At 43.6% G+C, this 18,379-nt stretch overlaps 1 protein-coding gene across 1 annotated transcript in view; it reads right to left on the bottom strand.

The window, feature by feature from the left end:
- The window catches only part of PRR35 (proline rich 35), a 37,867-nt gene extending 23,504 nt beyond the window's left edge, over window positions 1-14,363 (bottom strand). Inside the window, exon 1 of the mRNA XM_043523611.1 lies at window positions 14,066-14,363. The gene's annotated coding sequence lies outside the window, so the exon portion shown is untranslated. The remainder of the gene's footprint in view (window positions 1-14,065) is intronic.
- Window positions 14,364-18,379: the final 4,016 nt, after the last annotated feature.

The following is an 18,379-nucleotide window of genomic DNA, read 5'->3' as shown; positions in this document are numbered from 1 at the left end:
AAGTTAATTTAATGGCTCATGTGGATGAATGTCCGTGTTTTAGTTAGAGTGGCCCAAACCATAAACCCAGCTAGAAATATCCCCAGCAGCCAGAGGTGTTTAGAATCCAAATCTGGACCTAGATTCCAACTTCAGGTATGGCTCTTTATAATGAGCCCAAATCCTCATGCAAACACCCCTGAAGCTTGGTGTGACCCAAAGCTGGGTTGGAGCTCTGTGGTTTGGGCTGTCTCTAGCACAGAGAATTTTTACAAAGAGCATCTCTACATCTTTGTAGAAATTCTAGAGCTGGGGTGGGGGCGAGACATCTGCCATCCTGGGAGAACTCCGAGATGAACATTTTCTCTCTCTGCTCCCCAGCCCCTTAGATAGCACTTTGAGCCATCTCCCAGGCCCAACTCCTTCGCTAGCCAAGTCAGGACTATTTGGCAGTCAGCTAGAGCAGTCAGCTGCTCCATGTTAAATGTCAGGACATGATCAGAAATGAAGATATTTGTAGCGAACCCCCAAACACCTCCATCAGCACTGTTTCAGTTTTGGTGGCTTTCTTAGTACCGACATGTTATTAGGCTGGAAGATCAACAAATTATGAAGCACATTTATCAAGGAATTCTGCTACGCAGCCAGCAATCACATGGTCACCAAAAGCTTTGGTAGTGCGCTAAGATTGCCAATGATGGACATAAACTGAATCTCCAGTCAGACCACCTTTAAGGACCTAGCTACATGTTGACCCACCTGGTGCTTGATCTGCAAAGGGTCTACTTCCCTTTGAGATTTGTCATGATGATGCTGATGCTAATGGTAGAGCAATCACTAGGGAGTGTCTAGGGGCTCTCATTCTAGGGCTAGGGGGATTTCCCCATCCTTTCTTCTAAAGGATGTCCCTTATCTACTGCCTAATATCTCCCCTGCCATATCAAGTCAATGCAGGACACCCTTTGTCTTGTATTACAGCAACGATCATGCAAAGGGTCATACACTGTGGTATTGTACAAATGTATGTTTTTGTATTATGACTCTACCATGGTGGAATGTTGCCCCTTACAGATCAACTTTGCCCTGAATTTGTCCTTTCTTCCCTTGAAGCGTAGGTGGACACCTTACAAGGGTCTGAGTGTGCAGCCTCTACACTGGGTCTGATTGATTATTAACAAAATTGAAACTGAAATATGTCAAGACTTTTCCTCGTCCTGTCTCACTCCCACCACAGACAAAGTATCACAGTGCAAAGGCTCAATGGTCTGCAGACCACAGAATTATGATTAGATAAATTTCCCCACAAAGGAGCGGGCAACTGGGAGTAGAACTTGAGTCCAGATCTGGTAGGGAAATGGATTTTGTTCCTGCCAAAAATTTAGGTAATTTTTTTGTTGTTTTCATCAAAATTTTGCCTCCGAGTTTTTGACAAATAAATGAGAGACCCAAACCTGAAAATGGTTTGGCCAAAACCAGAAAAATATTAACCTTTAAAACAAAATCTTTTCACTCTTCGGACAAAAATTTTTTCATTGCAAAATTTTTGGTTTTCTATTTTTGGGGTGAAACCTCCAAACTTATGGTTGAAAATGTATATTTCCATCTGAAATTTCCATTTTGATGAAAAATGCCTTTTCTCATAAAAAAAGTTATATGAACGAAAAACGTCAACGGCTGTATTTAAGTCCTTCCTTTCCAAAATACAGGCCTCTACAACTTGAGCTAAAGAAGGCGTCCCTTGAATGGTACTAGAGGAAGATCCCTGAACCCCTCTGTGATCCAAACCACAAGAGAACAATATCCCTCCCTCATGCCTTGAAAGCCAGCACATTACAACAAGCTGTTGGCAAAGGGCTAGCACTTTCAGGCAAAGCCGGTACATGGTTCCCTATTACTTTTGAGTACTCAGGTTTCAGGTGATCCTCCTGGGGCTTGCTACCTGCATTATCTGGCATGGTGGTGGGAATCTCACAGGGAACATTCTGAGGACAGGAAGTGAAATCGGAAGAACAGAACATCCCTTTCGTGTGCCTGGGGTGGAAGTGGGCATTACCAATTGGCGACTGGGCAGGGATCTGTCTTCCTGGGACTTCCTTGGCCTACACATGTGTCTTGATCATCATGACCATGCCAGCTAGATGGCTGCTCCTTGACTGTTCATTTGCTATGAATGTTTTAGAGCAAGATGATAACAAAATACTGATTCCAGCTAATATACACTGGGATTCTCCTAGGATGAAATTCACCCGCATGTTAAGAGCTGCTGCAAACCTGTGCAGCACTTAGATACCTGAGAATAGAGCTGAAATGGAACTTCAGCACTGCACGGTAGCTGTGTTGGCTCTCTACAGGGGGGTCATTTCTACCACATAGTGTGCGAGGTGAAGCCTATTAACTCGTATTGACAGGTTTCAGAGTAGAAGCCATGTTAGTCTGTATCCGCAAAAAGAAGTGGAAAATACAATGGGGAGATTTATATACACAGAGAACATGAAACTGCTGAATTGGAATTAATTTGCAAACTGGATACAATTAACTTAGGCTTGAATAGAGACTGGGAGTGGATGGGTCATTACACAAAGTAAAACTATTTCCCCATGTTTATTCCCCCCCACCCACTGTTCCTCAGACATTCTTGTCAACTGCTGGAAATGGCCCACCTTGATTATCATTACAAAAGGTTTTCTTCCCTCCCCCCACCCCCTGGCTGTCCTGCTGGTATTAGCTCATCTTAAGTGATCACTCTCCAGTGTATGATAACACCCATTGTTTCATGTTCTCTGTGTATACAAATCTCCCCACTGTATTTTCCACTGAATGCATCCAATGAAGTGCGCTGTAGCTCACGAAAGCTTATGCTCAAATAAATTTGTTAGTCTCTAAGGTGCCACAAGTACTCCTTCTCTTTTAACTCGTATTGTTAGTTATAATTTCTATTCACTCCAGATTAATTTACTTTGATGTAATTGTTTGGTAGTGAATTTACTGCTGGGGCAAGGCACCAGTCAGATGGCTCTGGAGGCTGATCGTCTGTACACAGAATGGCTACAGCCTGGTCAGTGGCTGGTCAGGTTACCGCAACAATGCCCCACGAATGTGTTCTCCTCCTGCCCTGGAGGCACCCCCTCTAGGGGGCGAGATGGTGCTTCATTCTCCACCCCCTTTCAGCCCTTGGCCTCTCTGCCAAGGCAGTCAGTGCCAACTCTAGTGATGGTTTCTATGATGAGGATACCTGTCCACCAGGAACTGGATTGAGTCCCACGGATGCACGAATTCAGTTTGGTTCATGAAAACCAAAGGAGAACAATGAGGATTTGCTGTGTGCTGTGGATTCCAAGGAAAAAACTGTGACTACTTTACTAGGTACTTGTGACCATTGTGAAATATTTGCCCCCCTTTTGAAGTAGGGTTGTCAGCCCCTTACATTTATAGCTAGGCCACAACAAAAGGTGCAAGAGGAGGGAAGGACAGTTCTGTGATTAGGGTACTAGGCTTGGTCTCAGCAGACTGAGCTCAAGTCCCTGCTTTGTCACCAGCATGCTGCATGTCCTTCAGCAAGTTCCTGAATCTCTCTGTGCCTCTGTTCCCCAGCTGTGAAATGGGAATAATGACACTTCTCTGCCTCACGGTGGCATTGTGAGGATTTGCTTGTTAAAGACCGTGAGGTACTCAGATGCTGTGGCCATGGGGGCCAGATTAGTACCTAAGAGAGATGACTTGTCTATTTACAAAACAAAATTACCGCCCCCCCCCTAAAAATAGCAGTGCTGCTGTTCAAATTCCTAGTGGCTCTGTTCCAGATTCACACTGATGTACCTTAGATCAGAATCTGACCCCGATCAAAAGCCTTTCTGGTGACATTTTATATTACAGTTTAATTTACCAAGGTTAATACATTGTTATAAATGTTATCAGCATGTTATAGGCATGAGCACTGTGTTCTACACATGGTTGCGAAGGCATCAGAGGAAGCTATTGCATATGGTTATAAGCCCTGGGTATAAACAACCTGTTGACCTGTTGGACTCTATAACAATTGATTAACCATTTATTAAAACATCTATTAATCATTTATGAACCCTTTATGAGCTGTTTATAAACAGGACCTTATATAAGTGTGACCACGTTTATTTATACATCCCTGTCTGATGACAGACTCACTCTGTTTACGGCCGTCATTTTAATTAAGATGGAGCTGCCTTTTTTATTTCAATTGCTTAAAGAGGACAGTTTCAAATATTTCATCTGTTGCATTTTCTCCTTATTAAAAACAAGTCCCATATGCTATTAGCACAGTGGCTGAATTAGATACTGATGTATAATCATGGCGCCACATTTGCTAGTACACATAGACATTGCTTTAGGATGCTAGTTTAATTAGCTGAGCTGCCATGTCTCATTTTTGCAGGGAAAATAATTTAGGTGCCTATTAAAACTGTGCTTTTTGCTAGTTCACTCTAGTTTCTGCTCCTAGTTACACCAAGTAAAGGCTGGGCTATGCCAAGGAGTCCACAGGAGTTAGATGTCACTGAATTTCAGTGGGAGTTGAGCACCTCATTCCCTTCATCTCTTTAGTAAGAGCGTGTCTACACTGGCAACGTTAAAGCGCTGCACGGCAGCGTATTAACGTGGCTTATGTAGTCACAGCACCAGTGCTGGGAGAGAGCTCCCACCTCCACGAGGGGCGTAGCTACCAGTGCTGGGAGTGCGGCTTCCAGTGCTGGTGCACTGTCTATCCTGGCACGTTACAGTGCTGAAACTTGCAGCACTCAGGAGTGTGTTTTTTCACACCCCTGAGCGAGAAAGTTGTAGTGCTGTAACGTGCCAGTGTAGACAAGCCCATAATCCCAGTGGAATGACATCTGTTCCTTGCTTTGGGCTCTCACACTGAATTCTTCTGATTGGTTAGTGCGCTGCTCGCTCTGGCTACACTTGGGCAAAATGTATAGAATGCTGGTCAAAAGATCGCCTCCCACCGACCCCCAGCAGGCTGTCTTGCTTGGCTGACCCCACCACGGAGTGGCCAAAGGGACAGCTTCTGGATCATCCCTTCCACCCCAGCAGACCTTGTGGTTGGGGTAGGAGAGGAGAAATCAGCAGAGCCAATTCCCTGCACAATTGGCTCTGGACCATATGTCCAATGAGGATACAGCAGAATAGAAAAGTCCCTCATAGCTATTCCATTGTCACCATGGAAAGGGGATGGAGCCTTTCAGGTACCTCCTGTCAGCCAACAGGGCGGTGCCACAGTCCTCAGGGCGGTGCCAGGAATGAGGGGATTGTAGAACTTTTTATCACATGACCAGCCCTTAATATTTCAGCAAGGCCCAATACTGTCAGCAAACTGAAAGCCACCAGCCATGTGAAATGCCCAGAAATAGAGATTTCAGTTAATTGCTTATTCTAGTAGCAGCTGTGTTCTTCATTTCAGTTCAGTAATAGCCTTGCATTTGCTCTTGTTGCCTACTCTTGTAACATTAGCGCAAATCTCACACTATTTGGTGTTTTCCTTAAAGCCCCATCTCCTGGAGTTAAAGAATCATAGAAATGTAGGGCTGGAAGGGACCATGTGAGAACATCTGGTCCAGCCCACTGTACTGAAACAGGACCAAGTAAACCTAGACCATCCCTGACAGGTGTTTGTCTAACCTGTTCTTAAAAGCCTCCATTGATGTGGATTCCACAACTTCCATTGGAAGCCTATGCCAGAGCTTAACTCCCCTTATGGCTAGAAAGTTATTCCTAATATCTAACCTAAATCGCCCTTGCTGCAAATTACACACATTTCTTCTTGTCCTGCCTTCAGTGGACATAGAGAAACAATTGATCACAGACCTCTTTATAACAGCCTTTAGCAGATATTATGTTAGGTTCCTCCTCGGTCTTCTTTTCTCAAGACTAAACGTGCAGTTTTTTTAACCTTTCCTCATAGGTCAGGTTTTCTAAACCTTTTATCATTTTTGTTGCTCTCCTGTGGACTCTCTTCAGTTTGTCCACATCTTTCATAAAGTGTGGTGCCCAGAACCGGACACAGGTCTCCAGCTGAGGCCTCACAAGTGCTGAGTAGATCAGGACAATTATCTCCCATGTCTTACTTACAATACTCCTGTATATAATACACCTAAGAATGATATTCACCTTTTTTGCAACTGCATCACATTGTCAATTCATATTCAATTTGTGCTCCACTCTACCCTCCACTTCCTTTTCAGCAGAACTACTTGTGACATTTCACTCCATATTCTTTAATGAAAATATGCTTATGATATGGATATGACATAACTGAGATATACTTTATGCAAGATGGCTCATGTAAGATATCATTGGAAAGGTTATGATTTACTGAATGTGATTATCCAATCTGTATGCCTGTATCTTGTCTGTATCTGAAGTTAGGAATATTGACTATGTATCTGTATTTCAAATGTGTTACTTTGGGTGTCACCCCCAACTAGCCCTTCAGGTACAACAATGGAAAAGCCAGACAGGGCTAATGGCTCATTAGCAAAGACAATGGACTGTGAAAGAGCTTAGTCTTCCTGTGGTCACTCCAGACAGCCTATGAGTAATGACTGCCACAGCCCTGTGGAGACATGGGTCTGAGTCACCTGGTACTGGACCTACTCCTTGGAATGCCAGTGCTCTTCCACTGGGAGACAAAGGGTTGCTGCCATACACAAGAGCTATATAAGGCAGAGACGTGATATCATCAGGGTTCTCCTCTGCCTCCCCACCCAAAGAGACGCTGAAAAACACCTGGAAGCTAGAAGGATTGAACCCAGGCTGGGAGGGCATCCAGTCTGTGAGTGGAAATACCTGAAGTCTCAAGCTGCAGGCCAGTGCAGCTGCCTTTCAAGACTTTCTATAATCTGCCTGCAACAATATCTGGGGTGAGAAATTACTGTTTGTAACCAATTTCTTTAGTGAAACAAGCTTAGTTTGAGTGTTTTGTTTTATTTGCTTAGTAATCTGCTTTGTTCTGTTTGCTACCACTTTAACCACTTAAAATCTGCTTTTAATAGTTAATAAACTTATTTCTTGTTTATAATATAACCCAGTTTGTGCAATTCATAACTGTGGGGGAAGAGGGGGAAGAGACTGTGCATACCTTCCTCCACATTGAGGAAGGAGGTGGATTTCATAATATACCTTTGGGTCGGCACCCAGGGGTTGGACACCTGAGTGCTGGGGCAAGTCCCTTAACCTGAGTTAACCTGAGTCCCTGGAGCTGATCTCAGTGTCTGTGTTGTTTTGCTGTTGGGTGTGGCCCTGCCTGTTTGTGTGCTGGAGGAGGCTTAATAGCCTGGCTCAACAAGACAGGTAAAAAGGGTGCCCTGGCTGGCAGAACAGGTGAGCTCAGTGGTATCTCAGCACTCCAGGTGGCATCTTAAGGGGTCCAACCCGTCACACTACTACCTAGCCAGTTATTCCCATTTTGTAGCTATGTCTTTGATTTTTCCCTCCCAAGTGAAATATTTTGCGTTTTTGACAATGGGACTTAGGCTCCTAACTCTCTTAGGCACCTTTGAAAATTTTGCCCCAACCCCTAGTGTCAGAACAAGGATCAGCACTGCAGCCCTGGCACTTGGCACTAGGACACGGGACTGTCTCTGATGTGGCACAGCAGCTCAGGAATGAGGTGTCTTTCAAAGTAGGAGTTGCTCCAATGTCCATTTTATAATTCACATATTTAAACTGCTTCATGTAATGGTGGTGCGTTATGTTATTTAGCAAACATATTAGCTGAATTAACCATTAAATTAATAGAATTGACCTTCCAGGTACTTTGGAAATCTTGTACATTGCAGTGATGAGCTGCATTTACTGTGACTTAACTTACATCATCTGACCAGCAAAATAGCAACTCCAGTGAGATAGACAGTGGCCTCACACAAAGTGATGCAGGTTTCAGAGTAGCAGCCGTGTTAGTCTGTATCCGCAAAAAGAAAAGGAGTACTAGTGGCACCTTAGAGACTAACCAATTTATTTGAGCATAAGCTTTCGTGAGCTACAGCTCACTTCATCGGATGCATTCCAGGTATTCAGGTGATGCAGGTATTCAAAGAACATCAGAGGGTTTTAAACTTTTGAAAATCAATGTTCTTACTCAGGGGTCCTTGTCTCTAGGATACGCTCTCAGTCAAGATCCATCAGAGACTGAGTTTTGCCCCATTTAGGGGGACAGCATAAAGCACATCTCTTTATTCAGGCTGCCTCCTCACTATGGGTGTTGACATTTGTGTCCCCTGGCTGGTTATCCACTGGGACAGGTATCTGTAAACAAAGTGCTACTAGAAACAGGATATTATTGCTGCATTTTGGAAACACCGGGCTAAATTCATCCCTGTTCAAAAGTTCTGATTGGCTGCAGAGAGTCAGCAAGGATCGAAGTGTGCAAGGACATGGCTACGGGAATAGATACATAAAAGATGATGACAGGAAGGCCCACCATCCTGTAGTGCCCGAGGGCTCTTCTTCACCAGCCAGGAATCATGCTTGTTGGAGACACACACCTGCGCCTAATGGACAGTACCTGCTCAGTGTGCCAAAAGGAGAGAAAAACAAACAAAAAGCCCAGGTCCCTCCGGGTGTATCTTAAGGAAAATGGCACCCTGCCCTCAAATGTGAGATCTCAACCCTGTGCCAGGATCACCAGTGCCTCCTACCTCTTTGCATGAGAGCTGAGCAAAGTTTTTCAGCTGAAGCTTTTTTCTGCCAAAAAAATGCAGATATAGAACTGTTCCATGAATTTGTGCCACTTTTGCCAAATTGTTTCCGTCAAAAAAAGCCCCTAAAAAAAATCTAAATATTTGTTCTTTTTGGTTCAAAATGACTCTTCACTTCAAAATTTCCTATACTTTTATTAAAGAACCAATCAAACAAATTTTAAAATGGTCAAAATCAAAACATTTCATTTGTCCTATTTTATTTTTAACTTTTTGATTCACAGAAAATTTCAAAATAATTAGTTTTCAGGTTGACTGGAAAGAAATTTTTAAAATGTTTGGAATGGCCAGTGAGCCCAAAACACTGTTATTCACATAGCTCTGATTTGCAGATCCAAAGATCCTTCCATACCTAGACCTCAGAGTGTTGCAGACATTAGTGAATCTAGGGGACAATTAATTAATTAGTGACTTCAAAACCTCAGTGGAGATAATAGTCCTTCCCCACCTCACAGGAGATCTGTTATTATCCTTGGGAATCAAAGAGAGAGTCAATGACTTACCCAAGGCCACACAGTGAGACGGGGCAAAGCTAGGAATAAAACCTCTTGACCTTCCCCCCCCCCGCCCCGCCCCCTTCATACCATGAGCAAGATACACTGGTGTCCACATAGAATCCATTGCACCATAAGAATAGTTTTGAGTCTCAAGAAGGTAGACTCAGAAAATTCCAAATGGTGACCATCTCCTGGGAAATCCAACTGGATGAGATACAGGGCTCCCCAATTTCTTACCAGAGGAGAGTGCAAAAAGGAAAGAGAACTTCCCAGGCATCAGATAAATAGAACTTTGTTAGCCCAGGCGAGTCAGTTGCTTTAGCCATCTACCACCTTTAGAAAATATTGTTTATTTTAACAAACATTATTCCAGTTATTGATTATAGGATGCTATAATAATAATATTTAGCATTCGGATTATAGCACTAAAGGGATACTGTCAGGATAAAAATCTTGCCTTTGTAACAGACACATTTCCTTATCTGTGCTGTTGGTGAGACTGAAGATTATTTAAAAATAAATCAAATTTTCCACATCTCGTAGCTAGACCTTCAGCGGGTGTAAATTCATTGACTTCTGTGGAGCTACACCAAATGACACCAGCTGAGAATCTGACCCCTATGCTCCCCCTCACCATTTGTGCAATTTGTTTCTTTGTTTGCATTTTATTCCGCTTGGCCAATGAGACCCCTCTGGTCAGTTTCACTTTTGTTGCTAGCTCTAGCTGGTTTCCTTTTCTGGTTCCCAGGCACTTGCTCAAGGCTGCAATGTTTGGGTCGCAGCCAGAGAAGGGGAATGTTTAAATCCAAGCAAACAACGGTTTTCATTGAAAGTGGTTTTTAACTAACAATGAAAGCATTTCTCCTAATGTAGGTTTTGTATTGCTTAAAAAAAACCCCAGAAAATAAATTTGGACACTTAAACTAGAGAACTACAGTCCTTTGACACAGAAATAATGATATATCACTCTGCTGTCATTAGCAGTTCATTGGGACATTTTGTACTTTAAAGGGACACAATCCATTTGAAATCTACTCAGTTCAAAAAAATGAATGCAAAGCAATCCCAGGCCCTGCGCCTAGCCCCGATTTCAGTGGCTTTACAATCACATTTTCCTATTTTTAAAAAATGTTTTTTCTTCCTTGTTCTTGTTTAAAACCTATACAGACACCAGGGAAACCAATTAACAGAAGAAAAGGTTGAAATTGACTAGGCACAACCAGCACAAACAGAGAGAAAAATGTTTTTTCCTCTTATCTCTCTTGAGGACTGGAATCGTAGGGGTTAGCTGTAAGGTGACCAGATGTCCCGATTTTATAGGAACAGTCCCGATATTCAGGGCTTTGTCCCTATATAGACACCTATTACCCCCCACCTCATGTCCCAATTTTTCACACTTGCTGTATGGTCACCCTAGTTAGCTGTGACAATAGTGGATGAAATATTTTCAGACAGAAGTGTAATTTTTTTCCAGTGGACAGCAGCATTGTTTTTTATCAGCTAGGTTTAGGCTTGGAAGAATTAGATTTTTATCACTAAGTGTAGGTAAACATCGATTTCACTGCACACACACACAAGCCCATGAAAAATATTTCCATTGATAATAATTAAAATTTACAGATACAAAGGAAGAAACTGCTGTGTGAGAAATTCTTAGCGTTTGATTGAAGGATATTTATTTTGTATATTTTGGCATGTGATGTTGACAATTTGTGTTTTAACAGTTATGAAGTTTTAAGTTTTTGAATATCAATATCTGCTGTCATTGAATAATTAGTGTTTGACCCCCAAATCATTTCCTGTAAAATTGTGTGAAAACGTAAATAGATAAACATAGGAAAAATGCTTAAAACCCATAATTTTGCCCAACTGTGGAAATTTAAATATATAATATGAAAAAAATGCTTAAAAATAAAAATTATCCTCTGAAATTATTTTTAAAAAGTGAATTCTGCCAAGCCAAAGTATAGTTAGGGGAGGCGAAGCTACGAGACATGACAATATTTGAAGAGTAGCTGCCTGTTGTGTGTACTTGACCGCAGAGAACTGGCAACAGCTCAAAGCAGTTTCTTCCCAGACAGCTTCCCTGCAAACAGTAATTTGTCCCGTGCAGGAAAATTTTTCCCAGTTGCCCAGCTGCCTGCAGTTCTGGCACCCAGAATCCCAGCTGGTGGAACTATATTTAGCTTGTTTTTTTACTCAGATCAAGGCAATTTCTTTAGTTGACCCTGGCTATATTTTGCTTATTGTAGTTTGAGTTTCTTCTCTTGGCACAGAAAGAGGCAAGTGTCGCTCAGCTTATGAACAATCAGTATAGTTAATAACAATATTATTATTGTTTGAGCGCCATCACCATGCAGGGCACAGAGATTGGAGGAAAGGACTTTAGCCAGAGGCTGAGTCTGAATTGCCGAACAGGCATGTAACATGAGGAGGCATTGCTTAGCCATTAAATAACCCTGTGTGGTCTGTACTGGTCAAGTAATGACCGGGTAGAATAATAAAGGCCTGAGGCAAAGCCAACAGGCCTTTACACTCTAGAATGTCATTAGCTGATGCATAAAGATGGATAGAAAGTTCATTAACCGATTAGACGCCACCCCATGGATGGACAACCACAGGAGTGGCATGGAAATGATTCTGCAATTGCATTTGTATAGGCCCTGGAGAATTTGTGCATGTCCTGTCAGTTCTTGGCTCTCACGTGCAAACCATCTGTGGTGCTGAAGGGGTTAATGCCATGGTGAGCTATTTTTAATTAATAACAAGGGGGCAGGAGGACTTCCCTTGGTTTCCCACTTGGAATGTTGCTTTTGAACCACCCTGTGCAGAATATTCAGCACTGAAGATTCTACAGTTCTTTGCCATGTTGGTTAAAATACCAGATTGCTCCCAAAGATACTTTTTAATCAGTCAGGGAACTGAAATTCCAGCAGTCACAGGAAATGGTTAGAAATGTCTATGAGAAGAGGACAGCTGTATCGCCTCACCTGTGACTGGTTAAGTTAAGCCCTTAGAGCTCCTTTAACAGAATCTTTAACCTGGCAACGTTAAAATCTGAAATATGCCTCTGGACAAACTATCCTGTTAAAAAACTGCAGGCAATGGGCGCAAGGGCAGCAGAATACTTTTTATCTGGGGTGAGAGTACCCCCAAAGCAAGTCATTTGAATGATGATGGCTAAGCAGAAACAGTAGATTTGTTGGGGTGCAAAAGACCCATTAGTCACAAGCCCAGCACTACCCCTTCTCTGGATTTTTGATCTTTGCAATATACCTGTTCGGAATCTGCCAACCTAGCTTTCCTATTTTCGTTCTCGTCTCTGCCAAGTGTTTGGATGACCAGTAATATAGGCAATATTTTTAGACAGATTAGATTATTCACTCAGGTGAGCAACTTTCTTCAAAGATTCAACATTACATTTTATTTTCTTTCTGTCACATTCAATTGTAAGGAAGGATTCAAGAAAAAAATTATAACCATAATAGTTTTGATTAAATCTTGTTTCTAATCTTCCCCTTTCCCTTCCAGCTTTCTTGATTCTTTTCTTTCTTACAGCTTACATAGGTTTATGGAGTCATCTGATCTTGTATTAACTATAGTCTCTTTGACCATTTAAGATGAAACTATTTAAAGCAGTGTTTAGAAATGTGGCAATTAAAGTCTGCAGGAAATAGAGCATTAAAACAGTACACAGTGTATGGGTGTATATCTATTTTGATATAGATGCATAGATAAATAGAGATAAAAATAAATGAAAACCAGATCCCATTTTTAGTGAAACACACATTGAGGGGAAGAAACTCAAATTTGAAACAAACTTTTCTTTGAAGACTCGCATGAGCAAATTAGCAGCTAAAGCAATTGGACAGATCATTATGGGATGAATCCAAGCAGAAAGACCACATCTGACCTCCTCAGTGCCAAACGTTCATAATAACAAGGAGTTAAAATACTTGAGAAGATATTGGCAGATTGGATCAAAGAAAGAGTGTTTATTTTTTAAATGCATTAAACAGTTTAAGCTGTTGCAGTTTTTGTTTGCAAGATTTTTATCCATCTATTTAACACAGACACAATTAATGAGGCAAGGTGGGGTAGGTAATATCTTTTATTGGACCAATTTCAATTGGTGAAAGAGATACGCTTTCAAGCTACACATAGCTCCTCTTCAGCTCTGTGTAGCTCGAAAGCTTGTCTCTCTCACCAACAGAAGTTGGTCCAGTGAAAAATATTAACTCGCCCACCTTGTCCCTCTCATATCCTGGGACCAACATGGCTACAACAAAACTACAAATATATATACAATTCATATGTACAATTATACATATATGTGTTCCTATCTATTATCATATGTACTCACTCATCTATGTAGAATACATACAATTATAGCACATACACAGCTCTAGCTTGTCAGTCTACCTTTCTACCACCATACACACCCATCAAACTCGCTATTGATCTCACTCTTAATCCCCAACACCATGCTCTCTAAATGCACAAATTAACTGTAACACTAAAATAGCTCTAACTTCTCTCTCTGTGTTTCAGACTTGTCCGCCTCTTGGCTGACTTCATGTCCTTTTGAAATGTTCAACATCAACTAAAGTCCCCTTCTTTCTCTTTGCTAATCGGAGAGAGAGAGAAAAAATCTAGGAAAAAAAATCCCCAAACTCCACTTTTTTTCCTTTTACTAGAATTGAATAGTTTTCTGAAAACTTTTCTCTCCTTTCCCCGAGGTTCTGCCTCCCCCTAGCCCTGTGTAGAAAGCCAAAGAGAGAAGAATTATCAAAGATTCTCTTCTTCCGTCCCATGCTCATCCCCCTCCCTTCGCCCAGAAATAATAAAAATTTTATGACTTACGGAATCACCCCCCGACTGCCCCACTCACTAGTCTGTCCGGGGGGCCCCTCACCTCCTCTGATCAACAGGAAAAGGCAGGAGGAGGGCCAGCAGGTAAAAGCTGTAGGTAGGTTGGATGGGCTTTGGGTGTAATTCCCCCACTGATGAGAGAGGGATCCCCAAGCTCGCACCTGCCAGTGCCCTGGTGAGTTGCGCTGGTACCCTGCCTAGCTGGGCGTTGTGGTTATGAAAGCAATTCCTTCATAGCATTTATATGTATGTTTGTAGAAATACATCAAACTCAGGAACAGAAGCACAATCCAACAAGCCTTCACCGCCCGCCCCCCTTGGTTGCTCTCATTTGTACCGATTTGCCCTTGAGGCTTTTTTCTGATTTGCAATGTCCCTGGCAGTGTTTAGATTGGGGAGGGGGAGAAGGGGGGGAGAGCAGGAGATAGCGGAGGGGGGGGGACTAGGCAAACAGAAGTCTAGCTTGCCAAAAGCAGTTCAGACCCAGAAAGCGCCTTAATGTGCACAGACGGAGCAGGCTGGGAGCGAAACCAGCTGGGCTGGAGTGGAGCGTGCTTAGTGTGAGGCATGGGGAAGGCTGGTTTGGAGTTGTGTGTGCGTGTGTGTCTCGGGGGTGGCTTATTACACTAGTTAGTTTCCCCTGGGGGGAGTTTACTAGGGGGAGGGATCAGGTTAGATGTAAAAATTCCTTTTCAAACATTAACTGTTTCCTATTGACAGGGCCCCACTGATGCTAGATGCCGAGCTAATATTCCCCGCCATTGATCCTTCTCCTACTCCCACTGGCAGGGAGATCCTCTCTGGATTTCTACACTCAGCAAGCCCCCATACCCTGCCGATCCTACGCCAGTGCAGAGGGGCCCTCGATAGCCACTGTCTGAGCTGTGCAAGGTAAGTACCTAGGAATAGCAGCAGGGTGTGCTCACAGGGGAAATTCACAGCAGGCACCATTGGTTTCATAAGTGACTTGTCCAAGATCACACAGAGAGTTTATGGGACAGCCAAGAGTCCTAGTCCAGCGCCTTAACAATAAGATCATCTTCCTCTCTAGGTGAGGTGGTGGTGCACCAGGGGTTAATTGTAAATAACACCCCGAACTTGGTAGCTATGGTGTTTACTGCAGTGTAACAATCACATGATTAATACTCCAAGATGGGCAAAAGATCCTGGGGCTGGGCTTTCCTGTACATGTGTATGTGCGCCACCCACATCTCATGGCTACATTCATGGCCCAGGACCATCTTTACCCCCGGGGCACAAGTCTCCTATTGGTTGTCTTTCCTGACAGAGTAAGGAGCCACAGAATGAGAGGGTGAGTGTCAGGCGATGGATCAAGTGCCTTGCAGAGGCGGGGGTTAATCAGGCAAATGCCATACGGTGGAGAGCAAAAGTCCATCTCTCAGCAGCCGGCTACATGACAGTTCCCTATATCTACACCTAGTAAGCATGATTGCCAAGTCACTTGTGGGGAGACTGAAGTACTGTGTGGTTCCTGGGATTTCACCATGTTATAAACTCTACTGCAGGCACCCTTACAATTACGGGGATGTGCATGGCCATTACAAATGTCCGCTAACTTGAACAGCCTGAATCTAGCAAACAAATCTCTGTATAATTACTGTGCATTTATGACCAGCCCCACCGGACCTGGGAGTGGGCTTTGAACATCTATCTACCTACAGCCAGCTCTTTGGGGCCGGGACCATCTGTTTGTTATGGGCTCATAGAGAGCATAGCACAAGGGGCCCTGGTCCACAACTCAGGCTCCTAAGTACTTATGATAATACAAATAAATAATGATATTAATATTGTGCTGCTATTGTTTGAGGTCAAAGGTCTTTAGGTGTGTAATTCCCGTCAATTTCATTTTCAGCTACACTTGGCCTCAGCAATGTCTATTCCACTGTGCCCTAGTCCAATTCACTACCCTGGAGGGACTTCATTATCGATAGCTGCAATCAGAGTTGGTTGAAAGAAGGATAAAATAGCTCAATTTTAAAAAATCCTGATTGTTTTTCAAAATGTACACTTCTTGGAATATTGGAAATTCTGCCATTCAAAAATATTGGGCCAGTCATAACTTTTCATTTCAATGAGTCAATATTTTTTCCCATTTATTTTTCAGATTTTGAAATTGGAAATTTCAAAATGGGAAAAACCAGCGCTAGTGGCAATGCAAACAACACTTGGATCCCAGAGTCTTCGGTTTGCAAGATATGCTCCCTATTTACTGCACGCACACACAGACTAGTTATGTATTTGCAGTAAATTCTTAATTCTTAATCTCTAATAAGGCCTGATCTGGTCAGTTGCTGAGTTCCCTCCACAACCTCTGACTTCAGTAGGAGTTGGGGGCACCATGCAGAATTGGGCCCACAGTTTGGGGGGTATGTTCAAATGCATTTCCCAAAATCAGGATGTCTCTCTGAACCACCTGAGTCTGAAGAGGGCCCCTTGTGAGTTTTCTGGTACTTCCAGTTTCCAACTGGACTATGGGAACAAACTCTCTCAGAGCATTTCTGGACCTCCCACTTCCCCTTCTGCCAGGAAGAGGCTGCATGAAGAGGAAACATTTAGAGGACAAAAGTTAACCGGTTTTTGCTCAGCCTCTGAGACATTTTGGTTCAGGTTCTAGGGTGGGTTGGGCCTTCGTTTTTATCAGAGATGTGCCCTGAAACAGACCACTCCTCAACTTCAGACACGGTTACAACCCCGCTGGCCCCTAGATCTATAGTGGGCTGAACCGAAAGTGAGCTCCATACGCTCTCAAACGGTGGATCTGCTTTGGGCCCATTTCTGTTTAACATGATCCCTTCACCCCTCCTAACTTGATATCCTGCAGCTGCAAGGATGTTGTCTGCTGGTTTCAAATTCCACCCAGGGACCTGTGACATGAGTAATATTTTTCCCTTTCAGAGAAAGTTTCTCCCCTAATCCTACACCCCATCCCATACTCCTCCTCTCTGGTGAATGAGATGGTGTTAATCATCCAAAGTCCCAGCTAAAGTCCTACCTGCTGGACTGCCCGTCCTCTCATGCAGGCCTGCCTATTACATTCTCCTTCAGACACTATATGGCCAGGACGGCTGAAGCTTTCTGACTCTGCTCCTGCCCATGTGCTGGGTCTTCAGGGCTATTTTCTTGGTTGCCAGTTTGTTTCCTCCTTGTGAATATTCTTCTTGAAGCCATTCTGAGGATGTAGGATGAGAAGTCAGTGCTCCTTCCAGGGCATCACAGAAGCCAGCCATTCCCCCAATCTGTTGGCATTTGGAAAGCCACCTGTGCTGGCTTTGCAGCACCATCTGGGAAAGTGAAGGTCAGAAGGGGTTGACTTCCCGTTCTCCAGAACCAGCTGAGCGGAGAGTTAGGGATGTGACTGGGTGGGTTTGGAGGGGACAGAGTACTCCTGCATCCTCAGCTAAGGCAGGGTGGAAGGGAAAGGGAGATCCTGACAGTACCCAAAGAAAAAGAAATCTGTGGTATTTACAGCGAGGAGGAGGAGGAAGAAAGGGGATGATGAAGATCTTGAATGCTAGCAGCATCCTTGAATGTGTGGAATTTACAGCCATTGGCCCAATCAAACTCCACCTGTGTGGGGCTTGCACCCAGGGTGCTGTACACCAATAGCTCTTTGTCAGTTTCTCCCAGCCACAGAGCTCATGTGGCTTAGACAGGCCCCTGAGCTGAATCTTTGGGGTTAACTCTATTAGAACCCCCACCCCACTTCCTGGAGCCTCTGGGCTGCCCTCACGGATGTCCAGGTGCCTTTGGCCCCACAAGGCCGTTTCAGCAGCTGGGAATAGTCAGACCATAGAGATGCAAGGGTTGCAACCCTACCTTGGGGTGTTGCCAGGGCAAGGGGAGAGAAGGTGTGGCCAGATCCGGGTGGCCAGATCTCCCATCTTTATGGACTCTTTGAGCTGGCAGAGCAGTGCAAAGGGGCTGTAGACAACTGAAAAATCAACCCCAGGGAGTTTTGGTCTCCTGCTATCCCCTGCTACAGGGGAAGGAGCTACTGGAGCCATTATGTGCCATAGCTAGGCATGCAGTTAGAATGCTACCATTATATGCCACACAGCACCCTGCAGAGCAAAGCAACTCTCAGAACTCCCAGGAGAGTTTCTCCTCTCATGGAAGGGGCCCCTTTTCGCCTATCAATATAGTAAAGAAATAACTGTGTATTTCCTTGCAATGACCCTGCACGTCCAAGGATACTGTAATTAATCTACAGCCATCTAAGGCTTTGTGGTTGTCACAGTGCTGCACCCGATAGCCCCCTGGAATTGTGTGTGCATAGAACGGAGA

Source organism: Chelonia mydas, chromosome 10 (genome assembly GCF_015237465.2).
Source record: "Chelonia mydas isolate rCheMyd1 chromosome 10, rCheMyd1.pri.v2, whole genome shotgun sequence".
Taxonomy (NCBI): domain Eukaryota; kingdom Metazoa; phylum Chordata; order Testudines; family Cheloniidae; genus Chelonia; species Chelonia mydas.
Note: the sequence above shows the minus strand (reverse complement) of the source record. Positions and strands in the feature narration are given on the sequence as shown.